This window comes from Cupressus sempervirens, chromosome 3, assembly GCF_028749045.1.
Source record: "Cupressus sempervirens isolate cs-2001-9-10 chromosome 3, ASM2874904v1, whole genome shotgun sequence".
NCBI classification, from domain to species: domain Eukaryota; kingdom Viridiplantae; phylum Streptophyta; class Pinopsida; order Cupressales; family Cupressaceae; genus Cupressus; species Cupressus sempervirens.
Genome location: NC_143120.1, coordinates 234,304,185 through 234,318,416, shown reverse-complemented (window position 1 = coordinate 234,318,416; position 14,232 = coordinate 234,304,185).

Here is a 14,232-nt window from a genome sequence, read left to right as displayed (position 1 = left end):
TATAGAATGTGACCAAAATACTAACTCAAATGAATATGAATGGGATTCCCTTTCATTTATGTCTCATGAGTTGGGGGTAGATTTTGTACATGCCTATTCTAATCAAACCAACATAGTCAATGAGTCTTTCATAGGGTTTGATGAGTTGAACTTTCAACTTCTTTAGTCGATCACAAAGACTCTCCTAGGGCTTACCCCAATTTGGGTACCTTTGAAGATTTCCCAATAGGTCCTAAATCTCATGTCACTGGAGATGATTCCTTTCATATCAACAATCTAGAGTCTTCTACTTTTCTGCCTGTCATACACCATGATCTCATCAATTGGTCTATGCAAAATCAACATCCTAGGCTACTATCATTTCAAAATGATCATGAGATTGCTTGCTACCTAAATGCTATTGAGCCTATAGTCTCTTCCACTTGTGAACCAGTTATCAACAAGACTAAGTCAAATATCAAGTACCTTACTCACATATTAAAATAAAAATTGGAAATGAGGAGATCTAATGGAAATAACCAATTTGTAGTGGTGTTAGAGCTTTAAAATAGTAAAAATAAAGACATATCTTAGGGTGAAAACCTCTTTGAGGCACTTAAAGATGAGTACTTGGTAGTCTTCCTAGCTATTTTGAAGACTGATCATCCATGTTTATTGAACCCACACATTCTATAAACCTTGGTACAAATGTGTCTCCAAATATTATATAATTAGCTTAATCACTATCAATTGAAGAAAAAGGACAATTCACTCAATTTTTCTATGAGAAGAAGATCAACTTCACTTGAATGTATGCAAACATGGTTGGTCTTAACACTAATTTAGTCATGCATCATCTTTCCATAGCTCTTGGTGTCAAGCCTGTTAAGAAAAAAATGAGAAAAATGCATTTACATTTTTCCCTAGTAGTGAAAATTGAATTAGACGAGCTCCTAATCACCAAGTCTTTAAGAGCTATAGTTTATGTCAAATGGATATCCAACATTATACCTATTTTAAAACATGAAAAGTTCATTCAATTCTATATAAACTTATGAGACCTAAATAAATCTTTCCCTAAGGATGATTTTCCACTTCCCAGCATTGATATGATAGTGGACATGATTGCGGGCTATGAAATGTACTCCTTGATCAATAGATTCTTGGGATATAATCATATAAAGATATCTATTGAAGATAGAGAAAAGACTTCTTTCACTTGCAGTTGGAATGTTATGCCATTTGGGCTTAAGAATGTTGGCACTACCTATCAACAAGCTATGACAACAATTTTTCATGATATGATGCACAAGAACATGGAAGATTATGTAGATGAAACTTTAGCTAAGTCTAAACAAAGAAATACTCACTTGGATGACTTGAGTTTGATATTGGACCATATGGAACAATTTCAACTTAGACTTAATCCTAAGAAATATGCTTTTAGTGTTACCTCTGGTAAACTACTAGGTTACATCATACTACTAAGGGCATTAAAGTTAGTCCTTAGAAAGTATAATCTATCATGGAAATGTTACCTTCTCATAACATAAGTCAATTAAGAAGTCTTCAAGAGAATCTTTAATCTATAAAGGATCACAACCATTCAATAAAAATAAGTCAATGGTTGAAAGATCACAACCGTTCAATAAAAATATGCACAAGGAATCTACATGTGTGTGGAACGAAGAGTGTGAAAAGAGTCTCAATTAGATTAAGGAATGTTTGGCCAGATCTCTTATTCTTATGCCCCCTATTCTAGGGAAGCCCTTAATTTTATACATCTCAATTGTAACTAATTTCTTGGGGGTATTACTATCACAATGTGATAAGAATGGAAAGGGGCGAGCTATGTATTACATTAGTCAAACCTTAGTTACTTATGAGAACTATTAGAATAATATTATATGAAAATAGGGGTTTTTTGGCGCTTTGAGCTCAACAAAGATGTTTGTTTGAGCTTAAAGTGCACCAAAAATCAATGACCCCTAGATTCAATACAAAAATCCTCTAAAAGCCACAGATCTAAAAACTGATGCCAAATCTCTAAAGAACATAATAGGGCCATGAAGATCTAGAGCTCTGATACCATGTTGGAGTTGATGAAAGATCAACCCACAACTCCCAATAATCACCTACATGCAAACACCTATCACAAAAGAGAGAAGGAAAAAGCTATGGAGGTTGAAATTGCCAGATCCATAGTTGAGACATTCTTCATGAGCAAAAAGATAGATTGTTATTATCAAAAATGAATGAATGAATTGCAAAGAGATCGATCCTTATAAAAGGAGATCAAAACCCTAACAAGGTAAAGGTTGCATGATAATAATTAATAAAAGAATTAATAATTATATGCCTAAAGTTTAGCTTAAGTAAACTAGACATAATAAGTGAATTAATAATTAAATCAAAATTATTTAATTAATAAGGCAATATATTATCTCTAGTTTGCCTTATTAATTAAATCATTTTGATATAATTATTAAGTCACTTATTATCTCTAGTTTACTTAAGCTAAACTTTAGGCATATAATAACTAATTCTTTTATTAATTATTATCATGCAACATAGGTTTTACCCTATTAACGTTTTGATCTCCATTTATAAGTATTGATCTCTTATTTATTTATTCATTCATTGTTGATAGTAGCAATCTATCTTTTTTTCTCATCAAAAATGTCTCAACTATGGATCTGGCAATTTCAGCCTCCATAGCTTTTTGCTTCTCTCCTTTGTGATAGGTGTTTACATGCAGGTGATTCTTCGAAGCTGTGGGGTTGATCTTTTATTAACTCCAACATGGTATCAGAGCTCCAGATCTCATGCCCCTATTCTGTTCTTCAGTGATTTGGCATTAGTTTTCAAATTTGTGGCTTTTAGAGGATGTTTCTATTGAATCTTACTGATTTTCAGTGCACTGTGAGCTGAAACAGACATCACCGTTGAGCTCAAAGCACCCAAAAACCCCTAGTTTCATATAATTTTTTTTTGAATTTGGACACAGTTGGAATCTAAGGGAAAAATAAATTGCTCCCAAATTGGGCACATTTCCCAAGGCAATGATTTCCTACTTTTTGTGTATTTCCTGAGATAATGATTTTTTTATTTTTGGAATCAAGATTTTTGGCACGTTTCTTGAGGTGGTGATCTTCTGAATTTTGGTATGCAAATCGAGATTTTTCAAAAGTTGGAATTTTGACAGATTCCTTGAGGTGGTGATTTTTTGATTTTTTTGTACAAAAATCAAGAATTTTTGGTACACAGGTCAAGATAGTTTTGGTACATAATTGGCATGCTTCTTAAGGCAATTTTTCGTACTGGTGTCGATGCTTTTTAATCCTTTCTTGTATGGATCCCGAGTCAACGAGTTTTTTTGCTTTTCAAGCACTTTTATTAGACCTACATGTGGTTTTTTGGTTATAACTTGCTCATCCAGAATCTGTTTTTCACAAACAAAACATAGTTGGAAAGCTACTTCTGAGTTCATCATGATGGTGTAGTTTATTTGGATTTTTGATACTATTTGGTGGCCTATTTTATCTATCAATTTTAGAAGTTCTATCTGTTGACATATCAGTCAAGTTTGTTATTAGTGACATGCACTTATTCAGATTGTAAGTATCTACCAAGCTTATTGTATAGTTAACAGTGTTAACCAAGTATTTCAATTATCATCAAGTTTTATAATTGCTACCAAGTCCTTTGGACAAACTCCAGGTTTAATCAAGTAGTTACAATTATTGTGAAGATTAGCAGTGTAAACCGAGCATCTCAATGTATGTTGAGTTTACTAGTGCAAACCAAGCTATGCAGTGATTATTGAGTTTGTAGCTAATGTGATGTGATTCCAATGTTAACTAAGCTACTCAGTGTTAACCAAGTGACTTGGTTTATACTAAGCTCAACGTGATAGTTTTTACCGAGCTATGTAGTAGTAAACAAGTGATTCAATTTATATGACAAGTTTCACAGTATTCACCGAGTCATCAATGCAAACCGAGTTCAAAACTACTTGGAAGAGATCAGTATGGACTGACATTCTATGTCTATCGAGTGCATGATGATGCCAAGCATTGATAGTGGATGTCGAGTATCGAAAACCTCACCGAGTCAGTCTTCAGAACCTAAGTGTCTACATTTGAGTCGACTTTGTAATATTTGTGTAAACTTGTATTATGGTCAACTTTGTAATTGTATAATTGGATTGGTATATATGTAGTGTATTGTATCAAATCCAAGGTGTGTGAATAAATTCATGGAATCAATGTGATCATCAAAGAAGAGTAGAAAATGTGAATTACAAAGGCTACAACAATATAAGGAGCAACAAAGATTCATCTATCACAACAAGGTGATTTATACACTCAGAGGAATCTCATTCAGAAAACCAAGTTGCAGATCATAGATCAGCTACTGCTTCATCCTAATAGGTGGATCAATCAAATCCTTTTACAAGGTAGACCTAATAGTCTTATGAAAATTTCTTCACCAAGTGCATACTTCTTTGTATGTTTGTAAATCCTTTAACAATGTGGACCTAGTGTAAGAATTTGGCTTATGCCAGAATTCACCCAAGACCAAGGAACTCAAACACAAGCACAATAGTAGACCAAAGAGAGAGTATGATTAGAATGATGATATATTCATTCAATATGCCATATGCAAGTACACTAGGAGTGCCTATATATAAAGGCCTCTGGAGAGCTTCTAGAATGCATAGAAGTCAACAACATGATAAGTTATACAACCAGGCACATGTCCACTAGATATGGGTTTTCCTCCATTAAGCATGGAATTAAGTGCGATGATGAGAGGATAAGCCTACAATGGTGTAGCACACAAATTAGTGGTGTAGACAACATGTGCTAAATTAGGAGTGCGAATAACTGTGTTGTCTACATGACAACTCAGTGAATGATGCAAACTCAATGTTGTAGACACCATGTGCTAAAATAGAGTTGCATACTTTTGTGGTGTCAACATGACAACTCAAAAAGGTGTGCAAACTCCTGAGTGTCTCACAAAATAAAATAATAAAATAATACATTAACCTAAGTAAACTTAAGTAAGTGTATATAGTAAATATTTATTTACACCAACACCCCCCCTTAAGTGCAACTTAGGGAATGCCCTTAAGCTTACAAAATCTTGGATGAAATGCAAAATGGGTCCTAGCTACTAGGCCATGTTAGGTACCCATGTACACAATACAAATGCAATCTCTCATAAAGCGGGGAAAGAGGGAAAACCTCATGGGAAAAACCCTCCCCCAAAAAGAGAGATGAAAAAACACATACGATGTATGGATGGATGGAGTAATCAAGACCCCCTCATTACGACATACATCCAATATATACATAAGAGAAAAATGAGAAGAGGAAGAGAGATAGGATAGGCTCCCCCCTCAAAGAAAAATGTCAAACAATGACTGCTCCGATGAAGAAGTTGATCCAAGACTATAGAATGGTGTTCCTCCCCTTAGGAAGAAACAAGGCCAAGGGTACAAATGAGACATTTTTGATGTGTGTGAAAAGAATCCCATTGGTGAGTGATGTCTCTAAAACCTGCTCAACTAGTTGAAGAACCTGTCTCAAAGAACTATTTGTCTCTGCAACTGATGAAGAACCCTACTACAACTGCTAATCATAAGTATCCACAATCACTTCAACCTGTAACAATTGATCATGTAGAGAATGAACAAGAGGGTCAGATGGAGTCCTTGTGACAACTAAAGAATGTGTTGTTGCATCAAGAAGAAGAGGTAGATCATCAATATTGTCCCCCAAATCTGTCACTAAAGTTGGACCTGGAAGATTGAATGTACCCTGTTGTGCTGGATCTATCACTGTGGTGATATATGCATGTGGAGAATACTGATAACATGACATCTTGCTGCAACTATCCATAGAACACCACATGTCTGAATCTATTAAAGCACTATTGTTGGTGTCACTATCAGTTTCCACATGATATGATATGTGAAGAGGATTAGAGGACAAGCTTGATGAACTTTCCTCAAAGTATACATCCTTCTCCACAAAGATATGATGTGTCTCTAGATCCATGAGTCTATATTCCTTCACACCATCTTCATAACCAATGAAAATACAAGGGTGAGGTGATTGTGCCTTGAATCCCATGGAAGATATATTTTCCTATGCAGGACAATTGAAGACTCTGAAGTGTATCACAATAGGTTTTTTGCCGCACCCTGCCTCAAAAGGAGACTTGCCATCTAAGGCTGGATGAGGAGATCTGTTTAGAATGTGAGTGGTGCTACTAATTGCTTCAACTTCTAATGATGGATCTAGAGACTTGGCCTATATCATGCAACTTGACATAGATTTAAAATTTTGGATCCTTAATGCTACAATATCTATCTTATGCGGACTGTATGCTGGCAAATTCTGAAGATCAATTCCATCGAGTTTGCAAAAGTCTTTAAGTCTTTTGTTCACATACATGCTTCCATTGTCCATTCTTCGAACTTTGATGGCTTTCCTCAACTTCTGTTCAACATGAGTCTTGAAGGCTAGAAACTTGTCCAACACTTCATTCTTATGATGAAGAAATTAGACCGAGGTGTATCTTGAAAATTTATCAATGAAAGTAAGTATATAGAGACCCCAACTAATTGATGTCATTGTAAAAGGTCCTACTAATACCATGTGAACTATTTGTAGAACAATTGGTGCTCTTGAAGACTTCCCTTTCTTTAACTTCCGCTCTGAATGCATATCCACTGAATCTATTGAATATTCACCATGGGAAAAGTTGATTTGAGGTAGACCTTTGACCATTTTGTATGTGCAAAGTTACTAAAGCTAGCGGAAGGCAGGATGACCAAACCGCTCATGCCATAATTGCATTGTTGAATTTGATTAAGATAACAAGGCCTTTGAAGGAGACTTGGGCACAAAATGGGAGAAAGAGTGTAACCTTTTGTTATGATTTACTTTCCCTACTATAGCCAATGAGTCATCTTTTAGACTATGCACATGTACTAAGTTAGAAAGGAACTCAACTCTATGACCATCTCCAAGGTGAGTGATTTGGTAGATTGATAGGAGATTTGAACTTAGGTTTGGAACATAGAGAACATCTTGAAACTCTCCATTTTCCATTTCCACATTTCCTTTTCCTTCAACTTCCATTTTTATATCATCTCCCATGAAGATGTGTGGTACCTTTGAGTGCTTCATTGAAGAAAAATCCTCCTTTGAAGAACCCATGATATGATATGAGGTACTTGAATCAAGTATCCATTCCTTTGAAGAATTTATATTTTCCATGAGTGCTTGCCCTTTGCCCTTTGAATCTGAAGAAGACCCTTTATCCTTGTAAGCATTAGGTAGTGGAACATTATGTTTCTTCATGATGTTGGTCAACTCATCAATCTTCTTAAGATAACACTCATGCTCTTCATGACCCATTTTCTTGCAATAGACACACTTTTTCTTCTCCTTATTATTGTTGTCCCCCTTCTTGTTGGAATTTGAGGAAGACTTGCCTTGTTGATTGGATGATGGTATTGTCTTTTTTGCATCCTCTGATTTGTTCTTCCACTTCTTTTTACCCTTTCCTTTATTTGAAGATTGTCCAGCTGAATTTTGAGAACCCTCATTGTTGGCCACCAATGCTTTAGACTTAGGCGATTTGAGAATCCCTATTGATTTCAACTTCTTTTCTTCTGTATCCAATAGATCAACATATTCATCAAAAGTGACTTTCTTATAGGCAGACCCTAATGTAGTCTTTGAGGTGTTAAAAGAAGAAAAAAATGTGGAATACTCTAATGGTAGCGTGTTATGTATGAGATAGATCAATCTTTCATCTTTGATAGAACTCCCACAATCAGTAAGCTTTGTCCTTAGTTCATTCACCTTAATGATGAAATCTTGTACAGAATCATATGACTTAGGATCTAAGGAGACAAGCTCATCTTCAATTCTGAAAACATCCTCTTCAGACACTTTACCATATAAGCTTTCGAGGGTATCCCAAGCTTCCTTGGATGTAGAACACTTCCTAATTTGATACATGATCTTATCATCAACCCCCAAACATATACCACCTAGGGCTTTCCTATCCATTGCCACCCAAGTTGAAATATCAGTTGCTAATACCTTATCATCTACTATTTTAGGAAGAGTACCATCTACATATTGTGAAACTCCATTATGCATTAAGTGATACCACATTTTGATGGACCATGTAGCATAGTTATGTGGAGTTAATTTTGGAAACTTGAAATTTCCCATAATGTAGAAAGTGAAAGAAAATTGCAAAAAATAAAGAACATAACACCAAGAACACCGCCCCTTTCACTAAATCAAGAATCCCCCCCCAAACAGATCCTTTTGGCACTTTATAAGTAGTGTGATTACAATGGCCACTTGCCAATTTTGGCCTTTGTGGACTTCTAATTTTTCTTGTTACAACTTCTTAATGGATTACAAACCTGGAACTTTACAATTTGCTACAATTCTAAAGCAATACAAAGAAAAGAAAGGTCCTATTTCTAAAAGTGACACTTTTTTCCACACAACCCTATAATTTGACTATAGATCTAGGAACTAAACAAAAAATAATGCACTTAAAAAAAAAATAGAACCTATTTTCGACTCTAGATGTGCCCGTACGGAGCATTTGAATTTGTAAAATGCAGGATTATGCAAGTACAATCTCCAAAAAATATAAATTTTGACAAATTTGTGCACCAATACTAGAAAAAAGCTACACCAATGAAAATTTTAAAAAATTCTACCCAATTTCAAAAACAATTGCACCTAATTTGGAGTCTGGATGATTGAGATATGGCCTCCCAAAGTTGGACTGCAAAATCAAAAATCAATCTGGAGAAAGATTGCATCAGCAAAAGATGAGGTTAAATTTGATAGTTATATGGCCATTGCAATAATTATAATTTTCTCTGGAATGACGGTCAGATAACCATCAAATTTGAGCTCATAAAATGATGAAATCATCGACCTTCTACCCTTGTAATGATGTTAGCATGATGTTATCATGGTATGGCATTGTACGGACTATACAAAATTATACTGATTGGGTTGGCGTGGCAGTAGTATGAAAGCCACATGTCAGTTGAGTCAAATTGTATGAGTTTCCACGTGGCGTGTGTGCAGTGGTTGGTGTAGGGTGACGTGTTGCCACATATGCTACTAATGTGGGTGGGCAACAGTCCTACATGTCATCCACATGGCCAAATTAAATTGCACTGCATGGCTAATGACTATGTGCAGGTAGGCATGAGGACGTATCACCACATAGCATGGTGGAGTAACATCGCATGGATGGCAATGTGTCACAAGGTCCGAGGAAAGCAGACTTCTGTTGTCTGCTGGAAAAGTGAATCGCAGGTCAGAGAACAGGGTTTTACGAGCATCAGAGTCTAAAAAGGGCTCAGAACTATTATTTAATCCCACATTCATGGGTATTACAAATGCCAAAGCAAATAAAATAAATAGCTTGTGAGTTAGAAAGAAATTGGGCCATCAGTTGTGTGGGGCTCTCACTGAGTTCGGTGAAGTGCTTGTCGCCAGATTTAATAACTTAGCCAAATTTCGTCCACCGGTGGTGCCCGAGCCGAATTTGTGTAGATGCCCGCTTAATTTTTATAGGGAAGAATAATTTTCCAAAAATATAAATTCAAAAAAATATAAAGATTAAATAATTCAAATCCAAAAATAAATAATCAAATCAATTAAATGATCATACCCAGTTTGCAAATTGGTGCCTTCGGGTGCCAGTTTGCAAAAAACAATTGCCTCATGATCAAATTTTGCCTAGCATAGGCAAATTTATAGTTGATCTTTATCGAATCAACATTTCAGATGTAATGGCAAGGTTAGACCTGGCTCTAGATGCTCTCATTTTTGCAAATTCTTCAAATTCAGGTCAAGGTGCTGAAGCATGAACGGTCTCGAACAACTATGTGTAGAGAATCCTCCTGAAGTTTGATACCATGTAATAATTTGGCTCATACCAAAATTCACCCAAGACCAAGGAACTCAAACACAAGCACAATAGTAGACCAAAGAGAGAGTATGATCAGAATGATGATATATTCATTCAATATGTCATATGCAAGTACACTAGGAGTGCCTGTATATAAAGGCCTCTAGGGAGCTTCTAGAATGCATAGAAGTTAGAAACATGATAATTCATACAACCACGCACATGTCCACTAGATATGGATTATCCTCCATTAAGCACAAAAGTAAGTGCAATGATGAGAGGATAAGCCTACAATGGTGTAGCATGCAAATCAGTGGTGTAGACAACATGTGCTAAATTAGGAGTGCAAATAATTGTGTTGTCTACATGACAACTCAGTGAATGATGCAAACTCCACTGTCGTAGACACCATGTGCTGAAATAGAATTGCATACTTTTGTGTTGTTAACATGACAACTCAAAAAGGTGTGCAAACTCCTAAGTGTCTCACAAAATAAAATAATAAAATAATGCATTAACCTAAGTAAACTTAAGTAAGTGTAAATACTAAATACTTATTTACACCAACACCTAGGAGTCCTTATTGCTCCTAACAGGGCAGATCATCAAAAATTATCAATGCAAGCCTTAACAGGCCAACTTTATACTACAGTACTAAAGCTTATGGGTATCATCCCCACCCCAGTTTTACTTTCTATTTGGAAGGTTTCTAGGGCACCAAATCTTTGTGTCAAAGTGTTATGTATGCTTTCATGTTTTCAATTTTTGATGCATGTAGTTAGATTAGTATTCGATTAATTGTTGATTGGATTAAATTTTTATAAGTTTTAGAAGTTACTAATTCACCCCTCTCCTCTCAATAACTTAGCCTTTAAGAATATTTCCAATAATTGGTATAGGAGCTTTGTGGTTCTCAAAGAAAAGTTTGATAGCTTGAGTAAAGATCAATGCCATGGAGATATTTAGACTTGACAAAGAGAAGCTAGATTTGGAAATAGCTATTGCCCAACTCAAGAAAGAAAAGGAGCAACTCTGTCAATCCTTGAAAAGAAGAAAAGATCTTGCAATTCAAATGAATGATCATCTCTACATTGAAGAAAGGATTGAAGACCTTCATTCAGCAAACAACTCAGATGAAGCTAATGAAGCAATCAAAGAACTTCTGGAAAAGAATGGTTCACTGTAAGAAGTAAGAAAACTAAGAAGAGAGCAAGAAATTTAGTTAGTGAGATTATGTGAAGTCATGGAAGAGAAAAAAAAGATAAGAGAAGAGATAGTAGGAAATAACAATGAAATCCAACACCTATCCCTTCAACAAGCAAACTTCATTGATTGGCTCTCTAATGCAAATGAAGAAATCATGAACCTAAGATCTAAAAATAAAAGATTGCAGAATGACCTAAACTCTGAAAGACAAATCAATAAAAGAATGACAAATTCCCAAGTAGACATGAATCAGTTGAATGAGTAAAATCTCTATAGACAAAAAGGAAAAGTAGGAATTGGATATACAAAAGAAGGAGAATCATCCAAGCAAGGAGCTCAAAAGAATCAAAGACCTACTTGCAATCACTGTGGTAAGATAGGTCATACTTCAAACAAATTTTCGAGCAATGAAAAAGCAAAATTCAATGAAAAATGTTACAATTGTAATCAACATGATCATGGAGCAAATGAATGCAAAGAGAAACCAAGATTTGAAGGCAAATGTCACAAATGTAAGAAGCATGGGCACAAATCATTTGAATGCAAAACCAAGATATTAAATCTAGCAAAACAAATTGTGAAAGCTATATTTGGTTGGGACTACAACATCTGGTGCAAATGTCATTACTGTGGAGAATTTGGACACATTAAAATGAATTGTTTAAAGCATCATATGAGGAAAAGAGATACTACTAAAAGATGTTTCATTTGTACTGAACTTGGTCATCTTTCCAAGAGCTGCATGAATACTGGTAGAATTCAAGATGAAAAGAAGGCAAAGGTTGATAACATCCAAAAATAGATGAGACAACAATGGGTTTTTAATTCTACTAAGAATGCAAGTCCAACAATGATGAACAAATTACTCAAGAGTTGGGTGGCTCCACAATTTCTACTTAAGTTGTCAAAGGAGAAACTGGGACTAGGTTACCAAAGAAGACATCCAAATCAGTTCCAATTGAAAAGACAAAAGATCCATATCTATATTTAAGATACAAAGGGATCATAGAGTGAAAGGGTACCAATTATTATCGAGCTACTTTCCTTACCGAGTAAGGTCAGGTCACAGACTCTACTGAGCGAGGTTGGGAATAACTAAGCTTCATATGGTTACCAAATGATGGAAGACTCTATCGAATAATCAATGCAAGGAAGTGAATGACAATCAATCACTTTGATCTACCATTCGTACCAAGCATTTATGGCAAAATTTGATAAAAGGAATAAAATTGAAGTCATTTTCATTGTGAAATTTTAAGAGCTATTGTGCACTGCGATCTTCAAGAGCATCCAAGCAATTTGAGTGAATTACCAAAAGATTTTGAATTCTCTCAAACTCTATCGAGTGAAGATGGCATCCAGTAGTAGCAAGGCAAAGTGAAGTTCAAACATGCTAGTTTGTGGTGGTGAATGGAAAGCTCCAAATTTCAAACTCACTTCTGCAATCACCAAAACCCTAGATTCGAGTGGAGCACAATCAAAAATCCCTCCAAAGGTACTATTGATTAATGAAATTCATTCTCACTTGAAATGCACAATTTTAGATATTGGTACTTTAGAATTGGATGAAGCCCTAGAATAGTTGTGTTTAAATGGAATTTTAAAACCTGAGCATCAACACCTCGAGACAAAAGGGTTAACTCATATTCCTCACATGCCCCATGAATTTCAAGTGAAATGAATTAGGTTTATTCTCAGTCAAGTGCACAATGGATAGTTATGGTTGGAGCAACTAGTTTTAATCACAAAGAAGATTATTCATAGAATCACTGGTCTTCCAATGTTGGCTAAGGCTAAAATGACCAAAACCCTAGGTCAGGTTGAACTTGAGAAGAAAACCCTAGTAGAATGGGATGGTAAAGGCATGTAGATAAGTAGTATCACTGATAGAATTAAATTTTGGTATACATATCATTGCACACAAGATCTACAGTTCAAGCTGGTTGAATAATGTGTTGTGTGAAGTAGTTGACCTTGCATACAAGATAGTGAAGAATAATATTTCTCTTGACCTTGTTGAACTACTATTGAAGCAATTCAACAAGAACATGAAGAGCATCAAGATGTCAAAGAACAACCCATGTAAGTTTGGCTCTCTGTTAACTTGTTTATTCTTTTATGTTCAAAAATTCTTCCCTTCAAAAAGTTCAGTTGTATGGAGAAAAGATGTATCGGTGCTCTACCAGATTAATGAATACATTATTGAGATGGGAGAGAATTATAACAGTATCATGGAAAACTATTTTGATGCATTTAAAGAGAAAATGAATAATAAATTCAAGACTCCAATAAAATTAGTTGAAGATTATAAGGATGATGTATCTTTCATGGTAGATAGTGATAGGTATGCATTCAGGTAGTTAGGCCTGAAATTGCATGGGTGAAACCTCTTGGATATTAGGTGGATATAGATGAAACTAAGGATATAATTGAGGCACTTGTAAATGAACTAGTTGATCCCAAGGGTGCATATTTTGGTACATATGATGAAGCCAAAGTCAGGATAGAACTAGAGATCAAGCTCCCTCAGGCGGTAAACAAAGGCAAGAAAAGAATTGCCAAGTTGAAAACTAGTTCTACTCTTTTGTTGACCGAGGGAAAAGGTGAGCATGAAGAAGCAAAGGATGAGGAAGAATCAAAGGAAGAGGAACCATTGAAGAATAAGGGTAAGGTAATTATTACCAAGCCTTCCAAGCCATCCACTATTGTGTTTACCAGAAGGTCCTCAAAGAAGAAAATTGACAAGGAAAGAGGAGATATAATATTCAAAAAACCTCCCCGCACCTCCCAAGATAGATTGAAAGAACTGCAGGAAGGGGTAGGTATAACAAATTTTAAAGCATTAAAATATGAAATTAGGATTGAGGAAGAACAAAAGTAGATTGAAGATCTGGTGATGGACAAAATGGGTAAGTGGAAATACTCACCAGACCAGCTTACTTCTTAGCTTCCAAATATTTTGATTGATAAGATTAAGCCAAGATGGGAATTTTCCATGCAAACTATAAAAGATATTTATGGGAAAACCCTAAGCTAGCTTATGCCAAGCTTAATAGATAAGGAGGT